This window comes from Notamacropus eugenii, chromosome 6, assembly GCF_028372415.1.
Source record: "Notamacropus eugenii isolate mMacEug1 chromosome 6, mMacEug1.pri_v2, whole genome shotgun sequence".
Classification (NCBI taxonomy): domain Eukaryota; kingdom Metazoa; phylum Chordata; class Mammalia; order Diprotodontia; family Macropodidae; genus Notamacropus; species Notamacropus eugenii.
In genome coordinates, this window is record NC_092877.1 from 297,267,474 (window position 1) to 297,281,782 (window position 14,309).

Sequence of the window (14,309 nt, forward strand, 5' to 3'; positions counted from 1 at the left end):
TGTGTAAACTTATCAATGAGTTGTTTGAGCCATATAATAATAATAGTTAACATTTATGGAGAGCTTGCTTCCTATGCCTTTTTCATAATCAAGGAAGAAGTCAAATTGTGCTGGCCAAATGAAGCAATATCCTGTTTTAACACTGCCCAGCCTCACCAGTGTACTCATGAGTACATTTTCCCAAAATACTGTCTCCCTTTGATTTAGTCACACTTCTGCTTTAATAATGACATGTGGGGAGGGGGAGGGTGTGCTAAACTTTGGCAAACATTTTGGCAAATGTAAGAAGAATCGATATGGGTCTTCTGTTCCTCAAACTAGTGATTTCAGGGTAGGATCACAGGCTCATTATAGCATCATAACAGCACACATTTCTTTAGTACTTTATATATATTGCTCATTGGAGACTTCCTATAACTTCTTTGAAGTAGGTGTTACTATCCTCACTTTTCAGGTGAGCATACTAAGGTTCATTGTTGTTAAGGGTCCAGGATTACACAGCTGGTAAGGATCTGAGGTAGGAAAGAGTCAAACCTAAGTCTTGGATCATAGATTTACAACTGGAAAGGACCTCAGAAACCATCTAATGTAGTCCTCACACACACACACACACACACACACACACACACACACACACACACACACACACACACACACACACACACACACACGGAAAGGAAAGCCCAGAGAAGTAAAGCAACTTGCCCAAAGTCAAACAAGTAGGAAAAGCAGTATTGGAAATAAATTCATTTGAGACTTCAAATAACGACGGTTAAATAGGCCCACATTGCCACATTTCCATTGTTATGGCTCAACACAAAATAGCTTTAACAATACAAAATAAAGAAAGAAAAAGACCCTTTTCATCAACTTGAAGAGGAAAAAAAGGTTAAAAATGGAAAAAAAATTGACCCTTCACAACAAAAGCTTTCCATTAGATCCCAGGTTGAAGGGTGAGAGTGGGTGGGGTATGAAAATGGGGATTAATAATGAGACAGCTCTGCAGGCTTTGCTCATGCATAGATCATTACTTTAGAGTCGGGAAGGAACCCCAAAGACTGTCTAGTCCTCCCCCTCATTTTACAGACAAGAACAAGCAAGGTTAAATGACTCATCTATTAGTCAGAGGTCAGACAGGAATTTGAGCAAAGGTCCTGATTTCACTACCAACCCTGCCCCCTCTGCCCTAGAGTCAGCCCTTTGCTCTTTAACTAGAATGTAGGGGAGAGCAAGTAAGCATGGATCATGCCTGAACCATAAAGGTATCGATGTTTCACGTTACTAGTAGTACTTAGGGCTTCAGGTTATTCCTCTACAAAATGAGCAAAACCTTATAAGCTGCTATGTTCACAGGATCCCAGATTTAGAACTGCAAGGAACCTGAAAGAACGAGTTCAATCTCTTCTTTTTACAGATGGGGAAACTGAGGCCCAGAGGTACCTGCCCAAGGTCAGACATGGAGTAAGCTACACAGAGGTATGTTAAACCTCTAAATGACTCTTCCAGCTCGAAATCCCTATGACTTTAAAAAAAAATTTTTTTATTGATGTCTTTTGAGTTAACATAGAGTAAATTTCCCCCGATTCCTGTAACTTCGAACTAGCTACACTAATTATTAAAACCTAATCACAAGAGACCCCGATTTTGAACTCCAGCAATGGGAGAACTACTGCTGGGCGTGGACAAAACCCTAGATCCGTCACCTCCGAGTCCTCAAGCCTGGGGTTGGTCCTGCCCTCCAGTGCTTGGGCGTGCGGGATAGGAGCTCTTGCCCCGGTGCTAAGTTCGGGATCGTAAGCGGCAAACTGGGTAAAATTCTTGTAAGAAGCTGCAGTCCAAGTTCTGAGGAGTGGGCGCAGTGGGCACTCTGTTGGGCTCACTGTTGGTCAGATAGCTCACTGGTCAGAACCTCACTTTCACTTTAGGATTCTGGAGCTCCGGAGCCGCAGTTTTGAGGGTGAGTTACTTACTCCTACCACCCTTGCCCCTTTTTCTTTAATTTTCCTTTCCTTAATGCTGTGAACATGTCTACTTCTGATCTGTCTTTTAAAGGGGTTTAGGGAGGGGAGGGAGGGCTGCTGGCAGACGGTTCTTATCTGAATCATAGGTGGGTTATTGTGTGTTTGTGTTTAAATCATCATTTTGCCTGACCTTTCCTTGGCAGTGGTCCCAGACCAGCTGCTGGCTGGATCTGGAAGGAAGCACAGACTAGAGACCTGGAAAGAAACGAGACATGGCATCCTTCTCTTGGGAGGTACTGAGGATTTCTTGTCCCGAGAGAAGGAGGAACCCTTTTTTCTGTCCTGATCTTTGTGTCCTTTTTAGACCCACTGAAACTGGGGTTGCCACTCAGTTTACGCCGATCAGAAACTTTAATTTGTTTAACACTGAAACAAGTGGCTAGCACGCAGGAGTCTGTGAAATTCGGCAGTTTCCGTTTCTCACTTTAAATAGTCCTAGAAGAGGCAAGACGTTGGTGTGGTTGTTTTTCCTTCTATTTGAAGAGGACCTTGACTTCCGGGGAATGGGATATCCTAACTTGCAAGTGAATTGGATTTAAAAGAGGCAGGGCTGAACTGTGCCTACGTGGTTTCATTTTCCAAGGACTGCTTATTTTTGAAGTTTTACCCCTCCCTCAAAAGGAAAGGTTTATGTGTAAAGGGAGGAGACTGAGTTTATTTGTGTCCAAGGACTATTCTTTATTGTTTCACAATTGTGTTTCTCAAGGTAGGCATTTTGACAGGGTGTGCCGGTTCATGTTTGCTGAGTGTTCCAAGTTGATCAGTCTGTTTTTCTCTTCAGAGTAAAACATCACAAAGTTGTTACTTTAAAGCTTCCAAGTAATTTTAGTGTTACAGGACTGATAGCTGGAAGGGATCATTAGATCCCTGAGAGATCATTCTGTCTAGTCCAACTCTCCCCAGTCCCTTTTTTTTTTTTACAGATTAGGAAACTGAGTCCTAGAGAGGTTTCCAGGAAGCCTCTAGGGAAGGGAGCTGAAACTTGGGTGACCCTAAACAGGTCCCTTGGCCTTGGGCCTCATTTTATTTATAAAGTGGGGACAATAGTCCCCTTAGGATCCACCTTAAAGATTTGTGAGGAGTGTGCATTTTGTTTGGTTTTTTAAAAATGTATAGTTTGTTTTTTACACTAACAGCCTTTACAACTATAACTTTGTACACCTCTCTCTCCCTCCCCAACCCAATATGCACCTCTCAGAGAGCCATTCCTTATAACAAGAATGGGGAAAGAAGTTCAGCAAAACTAAGCAATATATGGAAAAAGTCTGATGTTATTCTACACAGTGTTCCATACCAGGGTGTCTTCCACCTCTGCAAAGAAGGGAGGGTGCATTTTCTAGTCTCTTCTACAGGCTAAACTTGGTTATTATAATTTCAGGTTGTTTTTTTTTTTTCAGGAGAAAATCATTCTTTTTATAAAACTGAGTTTTTACTTTTTTTTCCTATTTCTCACATTATCATGATATTTCACGTATTCCACCCTATACCCCTTCCTGAAAGCCATCTCATGTGACAAATAGTATTTTTTAAATAGGAAGAAAAGTCAGCAAAACTGTTGTTCAGTCATGTCTGATTCTTCATGACCCCATTTGGGGTTTTCTTGTCAAAGAAAGAGTACTTTGCTATTTCCTTCTCCAACTCATTTTATGGGTGAGGAAACTGGCAAACAGGGTTAAGTGACCTGCCCAGGGTCACACAACTACTAATTATCTGAGGCCATGCTATGATGAGTCTTCCTGATTCCAGGCCTGGGACTGTGACACATACCTGCCCTAGCAAAATTGATGGATAGATTCAAAACGGTCTGAAGAAAATATGTGCAATGTGTAAACCTTCTACCTGCTCAAAGGTGTAGGGTGGAGGTGTCTGCTGCTGTCTCTTCATTTGAGTTCTTTTTGATCTTTATAATTTTGTTACATTTGCTTTTGATTTTCTAGTATGTTTTCAGTGTACATTGTTGTAGCTGTTGTATGCATTGTTTCCTTGGCTCTGCTTACTTCAATCTGCATCATTTCATATAGATCTTTCCTTGCTTCTGTGTATTCATCATACGCATAATTTTTTACAGCACAGCAATAGTTCATTACATTCATGTACCACAATTTGTTTGGCCATTCTCTGATTGATAAGTATCCACTTTGATTTGAATTCTTAGTTATCATAAAAAAAAGTGTTGCTATAAATATTTTGGAGTATAGACAGTTCTCACTTTAGGTAAATGGCAATTTTTACATAATACAAATTTCCCCCCTCTTCCTATGGGGAAGAGAGAAAGACAGGAAGAAGGGGCAAGCACAGGTTTCAGGAGAAGTGAGAGCAAGAGGACGAACAGATGGGGACAGAAACTGAGAGCCACACATAGACTCAGATAGGAGTGGTTGGCAACAGGGGCCAGGAGACAGGGCAACACAGACTGGGACAGATGGGGTACCTCAGCCAGACTGATGAAGATTGATGTGTAGCAGGGCAAAGGTTTCCTCTCTGGTCAGCTGCACTAATAGTGGTGTTCTCTCTGCCCTTCTACTTTTACTTCAAGGGTTTTTTTTTTTTCCTGGTGGGGGGCGGGGTACTGCAGAATTCAGAACTGAGGGACAGGTGGAGAAAGTGAGAGCACAGTATTGTACAATAAAGCTAACACAGGTATTTTCGGAAAATGTGGATTTCTTTCGGAATTCTTTATCTAAGCCAGAACTGCTTGTATATGGGAACTATCAGGAGGCTCCTTGGTGTATAAACCCAGTAATGGAGTCTCTGGTTCAAAGGGTATGACCATTTTGGGTACTTCAATTACATAATTCCAAATAGATTTCCAAAAAGGTTATACTTTTCACAACTCTATCAACAATGTATTAATGTAGCCAATCTTTCCACCAGCTCTTTAACATTGATCATTGCCATTTTTTGTCATTTTTGCCAATTTATAAGATGTGAGGTGAAGCTTCAGGGTTGTTTGGATCTGCATTTCTTTCATTATTAGTGATTTGGAGCATTGTTTTTCATGTGAATACTTTGCAATTTTTTTGAGAACTGTTCATATTCTTTGACCATTTATCTATTGGGGAATGGCTAATAGTCTTGTACGTATTTACTGATTGTTTATATATCTTGGATACCAAACCCTTATCAGAAAAATTGATGTAAAGCATTTTTTCCCATTTGACCACTTCCCTTCTTATAGTAGCTACATTAATATTGTCTATGCAGAAGTATTTTCAGTTTCAAGTAATCAATCTATTTTATCTTTTGTCATTGTCTTTATCTCTTGTTTGATTAGGAATACATTTCCTACCCATAACTATGAGAAATAGATGATCTGTTTGTCTTCTAATTTTTTAAACAGTATGATCTTTAATATTAAGATTGCATATTTATTTAGAATGTATTGTGGAATATGGTGTAAGAGAAATATATTTTTTAATTCAATTTTATTTTTTTTAGGTGATAATTCTTTTTAAAGCATTTACAATATAGACCACAAAAGAATTTTTTTTAAACATTAACCAACTGAGACACAAACAATATTTATGTATGCTAACTTCACAAGCCTAATTGTCTCCAAAATATTACTAAGAATTAAAGGACCCTAACTTATTGGTGTTGGTCTAAAGTCCTAAGCCTAATAGCTTAATTTTAGACTTAACCTCGAATGTTCCCCTACCAACAATCTATAATTTAATAGATCTGGTATTAAGCTTACAAACCTTTTGAATATAGGAAATTGCCACCAAGAGTAGGGACATTGCAGGGATATAATATCTCCCCAACTTCATGTCAGTTCCAGGTAGGAGTAGATTGTCAACTTGCATTCAGTCAGTCTTAAAGTCTGCCAGGTGTCAGTGGGGAAATTGAGTCAGGAGAATCCTTCCTCAACCCAGGCTGAACAGCCGCTCTCCCACCCTTCCCATGAGATCACCTTTTTCAGTTCATACCATGTCACCGGCTTACTGGCATCATGGATTGGAGGCTCAGACCACCTTTCTTGCTCCCCATACCTGGAGTTAGACTCAGAAGAACAGTCACTTAATAGTCCCATAGCATCTTAAAATAGCAAGTTCCAATAATCAGGTTTCATATATGACTGTCATTTCACTTTGGCTAAGGAACATCTTCTGAGGCAAGTCTTAAGTGGCTTACATGCCTTTCTATACATGTTCTAGTTCCTGATTAAATAACAATCATAAAATCAGATTTATCATTAAAACCTTAACTTTTCCATCAATGCCAAATTTTACCCCGCAGTTACCTGCTTCTAGGAAATTTAGACTAAAATTCTTTTCCCCAAACTAAAGATGTCTTTGATTTATTCTCAGTAATTAATTCAGTCAATTGTTTTAATACTACTTGCTTTTACATCATTTTGTAATATGTCCATTTTTCTCCCCATTACTCCCCTCTCCCTGCTTCCTAATACCTTGCATTCTGATTACTTCTTCCTTCAATGAACTATCTATCCCTTCTATCATATCCCACCCTTCCCTTATCCCCATCTTCTCTCTTTTCTTGTAGGGCAAGATAAATTTCTATACCCCATTCCCTGTGTTTCTTATTTCCTGGTTATATGCAATAAAAATTCTCAGCATTCGTTTCTAATACTTTGAATTCCAGCTTCTCTCCCTGCCGCCCTCCCTCCCTATCCCCACTGAGAAGGCAAGCAATTCAATACAGACTAAATATGCGTCGTTTTGCAAAACTTCCATAATAATCATGTTGTGTAATACTCTAACTATATTGCCTCTATCCTACTCTATCCCCCTTTATTTTTAAAATTGTTTTATTCTCTCATTTGACCTTGTCCCTTCCCAAAAGTGTTTATTTCTAGTTACTCCCTTCTCCCATTTGCCCTCCCTTCTATCATTCCCCTCACCCCACCTGTCACCTCCTCCCCTACTTTCCTGTAGTATAAGATAGATTTTCATACCAAATTTAGTGAGCATGTTATTCCCTCCTTCAGCCATATGTGGAGAGAGTAGCTTTACTTTTCCCCTCTCCCCTTCTCCCTTTTCTCCTCCATTGAACAAGGTTTTCCTCATCTCTTTTATGAGTTATAGCCTGCCCCATTCCATTTCTCCCTTTCTCCTCCCAGTATTTTCCTCCCTCACCCTTTAATTTTTATTTTATTTTTTGTGCGGATATCGTCTCTTCTGATTCAACACAACCTGTACTCTCTGTCTATATATGTGTATGTGTGTGTGTGTATATATACAATCCCTCCACCTACCCAAATACTGAGAAAAGATTCAAGAGTTATAAATATTTTCTTTCCATGTAGGAATGTAAGCAGTTCAGCTTTGGAAAGTCTTTTATGATTTCTCTTTCCTGTTTACCTTTTCATGCTTCTCTTGATTCTTGTGTTTGAAAGTCACATTTTCTATACAGTTCTGGTCTTTTCATCAAGAATGCTTGAAAGTCCTCTATATCATTGAATGACCATTTATTCCCTTAAAGTATTATACTCAGTTTTGTTGGGTAGGTGATTCTTGGTTTTAATCCCAGTTCCTTTGACTTCTGGAATATCCTATTCTAAGCCCTTGGATCCCTTAATATTGAAGCTGCCAGATGCTGTGTTATCCTGATTATATTTCCACAATCCTCGAATTGTTTCTTTCTAGCTGCTTGCAGTATTTTCTCCTTGATCTGGAACTCTGAAATTTAGCCACAATACTCCTAGAAATTTCTCTCTTTGGGTCTCTTTCAGGAGGTGATCAGTGGATTCTTTCAATATTTATTTTGCCCTCTGGTTCTAGAATGTCAGGACAGTTTTCCTTAATAATTTCATGGAAGATAACGTCTAGGCTGTTTTTTTGATCATGGCTTTCAGGTAGTCCCATAATTTTTAAATTGGTTCTCTTGGATCTATTTTCCAGGTCAGTTGTTTTCCCAATGAGATGTTTCACATTATCTTCTATTTTTTCAAACTTTTGGTTTTGTTTTTTAACTGCTTGGCTTATCTCAGTCATTCATTTCCCTGAACTCAGTTCTCTCTTTCAACAAACTATTTTGTTCAATGACCTTTTGAACCTTCTCCATTTGGCTAAATCTGCTTTTTAAAGCCTCCTTATCCTCATTGGCTTTTTGGACCTCTTTTTCCAATTGAGTTAGCCTCTTTTTAAAGGTGTTATTTTTCTCAGCATTATTTTGGTTTTCCTTTAGCAAGCTGCTAACTCGCATTTCAGACTCTTCTATTACCTGACACCGGTTTAAGTTCCCTTTGGAGGCCCTGAAAGCAGAGGCCTTGACTTCCTCTGACAGAATGCCTTGTTCTTCCTCATCTGAAAGGGTGGGAGGAGACACCTGTTCACCAAGAAAGTAACCTTCTGTGGTCTTATTTTTTTTCCCTTTTTTTGGGCATTTTTCCAGCCAATTACTTGACTTCTGAGTTTTCTCTGCACACCCACCTGGCCTCCAGTTCTGCCAAGCCAGAACTGGGGGCTGAGATTCAGATGAGCTGCTCCAATCCCCCAGGGACTTTAGGTGGGGGCAGGGCCTCTATTCAGTGTGAGATTAAGATCAGCTGCTCAGGTGGGGACAAGGCCACCACACAGGGCTCAGTTCCCTCAGGGGCTTTATGATGAGGCCTTCAACAATGGATTTGGGCTGCTGCCTGCCTTGGGAGCCCCCATCCGCTGCCTCCACTGCTGCCACCTGAGGAGCCCTGAGTTACGGGGACACCCTGTTCCCTTCTTGGCCAGCCGAAAAAACCCTCTCACTGACCTTTAGTGTCTGTGGGTTGAGGGATCTGCGCTACCGCTGGAGATTCTGTCCCTGAAGCCTGCTCAGTCCTGCTTTTCCTGGTGCCATGCAGCCAAGGCTAAGCTGGGCTCTACTCCACGTCCAGTGCGACAGACCTTTCCTGTCGGTCTTTCAGGTCACTCTGGGCTAGAAATCTCCACTCCGTTGTTCTATGGCTTCTGCTGCTCCAGAGTTTGTTGAGAGTCCTTCTTTATAGGTATTTTATGGCTGTGGGGGAAGAGCTAGTGTATGTGCGTCTTTCTACTCTGCCATCTTGGCTCTGCCCCCTATTTTACTTTTAAATGAAGAAAATCATTCTTTTCAATAAAACTTCCTTTTGAACCTGTCCTTTGTATTGCTTTCTGCCTCTAGGACAAAAGGGCATAAAGATTTTCTAGGCTATCATGCTGAACTAAACCCTGATATCCCTTAGGACAAGAGGACTATAAAAATTTTTGTTGAGGGGTAGAGTGAAGATGGTAGAGTGAATGATCAGCAACATTGCCTCAGCTCCCCTAAAACCTCTTACATAATGACCTAAAAAATGTACCAAACTGAATCCTGAGCGGAAAAGCTAAGAGAAAATCATAGTGAATCATTTTTCCATCCCAAGGTGGCTTGGGAAGAGGGACCATCTCCAGCTGTCCTGATGCATATCAGGCTGTTGGACCCAGAAGACTCAAGAGAAGAAAGTGAGGATGGTAACCTTACACAGCCCTCCTCATTCAAATCAAAGTCAGCTGCAAGTCATGTCATCATCCTGATGTCATGGTTCTCTTCGAGAACAAAGGACAAACACAACAACAACAAGCTTGAGAAGTTCAACAGAAAAATCTGCAAACATTGAAGGTAAGAGACAGCCAGGAGGTCCAGGAGCACTGTACAACACAGCAGTAGTGGGGAGCAGCCCAGTGCTCAGAGACAATAAGGAGACTGAACATCGGGGCAGAAAAAGATCCTATGGAACCGCTGTACTAGCTCTGGAAGCAGGAATGGTTGCCATATAGTATCTCTGTTGCCTAGTTCTGTTATCTAGTTCCCCATTGAGAGGAGAAGAATAATTGTGGTCAAGAAGGATTAGAGGTCATACCTGAGTAAGGAGCAGAGGGCAATGAACAAACCTCTTCCCAGATCACATCACATTGGAAGCATTGAGAAGTTGTAGGCCTTAGACTGAACTGTGAAAGCAGAAGAAGGACAGTCATCAGAAGTGAGCAGAGCCCAGCTGTCCAAAATAAAATAAATAAATAAATAAATAAATAAATGGACTTGAATAATGAGCAAACAGAAGAACAAAAAAAGAACCTGACCACAAAAAGCTACTATGGGGACAGTGAAGCTCAAGATACAAACTAAGAAAACAATGACATGAAAACATCTATAAGGAATACCTCAAAGTAAAATGCATATTGGACTCCCCCTCTCCAAAAAAACCAACAACAAAAGGACCAATAAGAATTCTTATAGGAGATAAAGAAAGGGGTTTTTTTTAAGCAAAAAAAAAGGTGATTTTTAAAAACCAAGTAAAAGTGGTAGAAGAAAAGTTAGGAAAAAAAATGAGAGCTATGTAAGAAAATTATGAAAAGAGAAATAACATCTTAGTAGAAGAGGCACAAAAATACTAGAAAATAACTCCATAAAAATCAGAATTGCCCAAATGTTTAGGAAAGAAAGGTACAAAAATGTGACTGAAGAAAATAACTCCTTAAAAATTAGAATTGGTCAAGTGGAAGCTAGTGACTCCAGTAGACACCAATAAACAATAAAACAAAGTGAAAAGACTGGGGAAAAAATAGAAGAAAATATGAAATATCTCATTGGAAAAGCAACTAACCTAGAAAATAGATTAAAGAGAGATAATTTAAAAATCAATGCACTATCTGAAAGTCATAAACAAAAAAAGTAAGCGCCTAGACATCATATTTCAACAAATTATAAAGGAAAACTGCTCAGATATATTAGAAACAGAGGACAAAGCAGGAATTTGAAAGAATCTATCAGTCACCTCCTGAAAGAAATCCCTAAATGAAAACTTCCAGGTATGTGACAGTCAAAATTCAGAGCTCCAAGATCAAGGAGAACCTTTTGTAAGCAGCCAGAAAGAAAGATTTCAAATACCATGGAGCCACAGTCAGGATCACACAAGATTCAGTATCATAAAAGAGTAGAGGACTTGGAATATGATATTCCAGAAGCCAAAGAAGCTAGGATTACAACCAAGAGCAACCTACCCAGCAAAATTGCATATAATCCTATGGGAGGAAAGTGGATATTTCATGAAATAGATGTCTTTAAAGTATTCCTGATGAAAAAACCAGAGCAGAATAGTAAATTTGACATTCAAACACTAGAAAAGCATAAAAAGAGAACATGAGTGAGAAATCGTAAGGGACTAAACAAGATTAAATTGTTTATGTATATGTATCTAAGATGATACATATAAGCATTAACTTTTTCATCACTAGGGCAGTAAAGAGGGTATGGGTGTGGGTCTGTTATATTTAGATGATCTCAAAAGAAGAATGTTAAGAAAATAAAGAGGGATGCACTGGGAGAAGGGAAAGAGAGAAGAACAGGGGAAATCTCACATACATGAGGTGGTAAGGAAGAGTCTATACAATGGAGGAGAGAGAATGAAAGGGAGAGAGGGAAATGCTTGAACTTCACTCTCATCATAACTGGTTTAAGAAGGGAAGAATATACACATGCAAACAGTTTGGGTACAGAAATTCATTTTTTACAACAGGGAAGTAGGGAGCAAAGGGGATAGCAGGAAAAGGGGAAGGAATAACAGGAAAACTAGATGAAGGGAAATAATGGTCAGAAGATAAACAGAATCTTGAGGAGGGGTCAGGGTGAAAAAGAAAAGGCTAAATGTAAGAGAATGGGATGGAAGGAAATATACAGCTAGCAATCATAACTGTGAATGGGATGAACTCATTCATAAAGTGGAAGGGAATAGCAGAAAGTATTAGAAACCAGCATCCAAAATATGTGGGTTTTTTTTGTTTGTTTGATTTTTACAAGAAACCAACTCAAAACAGAGAAACACATAGAGTTCAAATAAGCAGAATCTATCATGCTTGAGCTGAAGGAAAAAAGGAAGTGGTAGTAATCATGATCTCAGACAAAGCAAAAGCAAAATTAGTTCTAGTTTAAAAAGAGATAATCATATCATTAACAATGAACTAATATCGATACTGAACATACATACACTAAATGGCATAGCACTCAAATTCTTGAAGGAAAATTTAAATGAGTTTTAGGAGGAAATAGACAGTGAAAGTCTCCTAGTGGAGGACCTCAGTTTATCCCTTTCAGACCTAGATAAAGCTAGCCATAAAATGAACAGGAAAGAATTTAAGAAGATGAATAGAATTTTAGAAAAGTTAGATATCCCTTTGAATAGAAATAGAATGGAGTATACCTTTTTCTTGATTATACATGGCACCTTCACAGAAACTGACCATGTATTAGGGTGCAAAAACCTCACAAACAAATGAAGAAAAGCAGAAATATTAAATGCACCTTTTTCTGGCCATAATGCAGTAAAAATTACATTCAAAAAAGATTCTTTGAAGCATAGAAATCAATTGGAAGCTAAATAAATTAATCTTAAAGAATGAGTGGTTCCAAGAACAAATAATAGAAATAATCTGTCATTTAATTTAAGATAATTGCATCAATGAGACCACAACCAAAATTTATGGGATGCAGCCAAAGCAATGCTTAGGGAAAAATTTATATCTCCAGATGCTTAAATCAATAAAAGGGAGAAAGAGCATATCAATGAATTGGACATGGAACTTAAAAATAAAAGAGAGAGAAAGAACTAGAAAAACAACAAATTAAAATCTCCTGGTTAAACACCAAAAGAGAAATCCTGGAAATAAAAAGTGAGGTTAATAAAATTGAAATTAAAAAAAACATTTAGCTAATAAGTAAAATTAGGAGCTAGCTTTACGAAAAAAACAACAATAAAATTAACCATTGGTTAATTTGATTTTTAAAAAGAATGAAGAAAACCAAATCAGCTTCAAAAATGGGAAGAGTGAATACAAAGCCAATGAAGATGAAATAAAATCAAATATTAGTAGCTATTTTGTTCAACTATATGCCTATAAAACTGACAGTCTAAATTAAAAGGATGAATATTTATAAAAATGTAAATTGCCCAGATTAAAAGTAGATGAAATAGAATACTTTAAAAAACCCTATCTGAGAAAAAGCAATTAAACAAGTCATTAAACAATCTCAGAAAAAACCCCAAGACCAGATGGATTTACAAGTGAATTCTACAAACAATTCCAATAGCATATAAACTGAAAAATACATAGATAAAGAAGGAATCCTATCATATTCCTTTTATAACAAAAATATGATTTTGATGCCTAAACCAGGGAGAACCAAAACAGAGGGAAAAAGCCAATTTCCCTAATGAATGATGATGGAGATTTTTAAAAAATTACATACTAATAAGAAGATTGGAAATACACATCAAAAATCATACACTATGACCAGGCTGGTTTTATACCAAGGGCTGGTTCAATATCAGGAAAAAAATGTAATATTAGTTTACCATAATAACAAAACAACAAAAATCATATGATTATTTCAATAGATTCAGAAAAAGCTTCCAATAAAATGCAATACTCATTCCTATTAAATACATTAAAAAGCAAAGGAATAAATGAAGCTTTTCTTAAAATGATAAGTAGTATCTATCTAAAACCAAGAGCAAGCATTATCTGTAATGGAGATAAACTAGAAATCTTTCCAATAAGATCAAAGATGAAGCAAGGATGTCCTTCATTATCATTATTATTTAATGTTGTACTAGAAATGCTATTTATAGCAATAAGACAAAAAAAAAGAAATTGAAGAAATAAGCATAGGCAATGAGGAAACAAAATTATCACTTTTTGCAGATGTAATCATGTATACTTAGAGAACCCTAGAGAGCCAACTAAAAAACTAGTTGAAACAACAACTTTAGCAAAGTTGCCTGACATAAAATACACCCACACAAATCATTAGCATTTCTATATATGTCTTGCAAAACCAAACAGGAAGAGCAAACAATATTAAAGATCTCAGACCAAACAATATTAAATACTTGGGAGTGTATGTGCCAAGATACACACAGGAATTATATGAACACTATTATAAAATAGCCTTCATACAAATAAAGACATCTAAATAATTGGAGAAATATTAATTGCTCATGGATAGGAAGAGCCAAATATAATAAAAATGACAATACTACCCAAATTAATTTATGTAGTCAGTACCATATGTATCAGAGTACCAAAGAATTATTTTATAGAACTAGAAAAACCAATAAAACTCATCTGGAGGAACAAAAGATTAAGAATATCAAGGGAATCAATGAAATAAAAATGTGGAGGGTGCCTAGCAGTGCCAGATCTTAAACTGTACTGCAAAGCTGTAATCATCAAAGCAGTTTGGTACTGGATAAGAAATAGAGTGGTTAAGGGAGGGCAGATTGGTGATAGGGGTAATTAGAATGCTTGACATTTTGGGGTAGGAGGAGGGGAG

At 37.9% G+C, this 14,309-nt stretch overlaps 1 protein-coding gene across 3 annotated transcripts in view; it reads left to right on the plus strand.

Annotated features, from left to right (window-relative positions):
• Window positions 1-1,487: 1,487 nt before the first annotated feature.
• Window positions 1,488-14,309, plus strand: part of CFLAR (CASP8 and FADD like apoptosis regulator) — a 69,693-nt gene continuing 56,871 nt past the window's right edge. For 2 of the 3 annotated variants that reach the window (XM_072617267.1, XM_072617270.1), the window contains exon 1: window positions 1,490-1,957. The gene's annotated coding sequence lies outside the window, so the exon portion shown is untranslated. Of the gene's footprint in view, window positions 1,958-14,309 lie in introns of all 3 variants that reach the window. The other variant, XM_072617271.1, reaches the window with a different exon arrangement.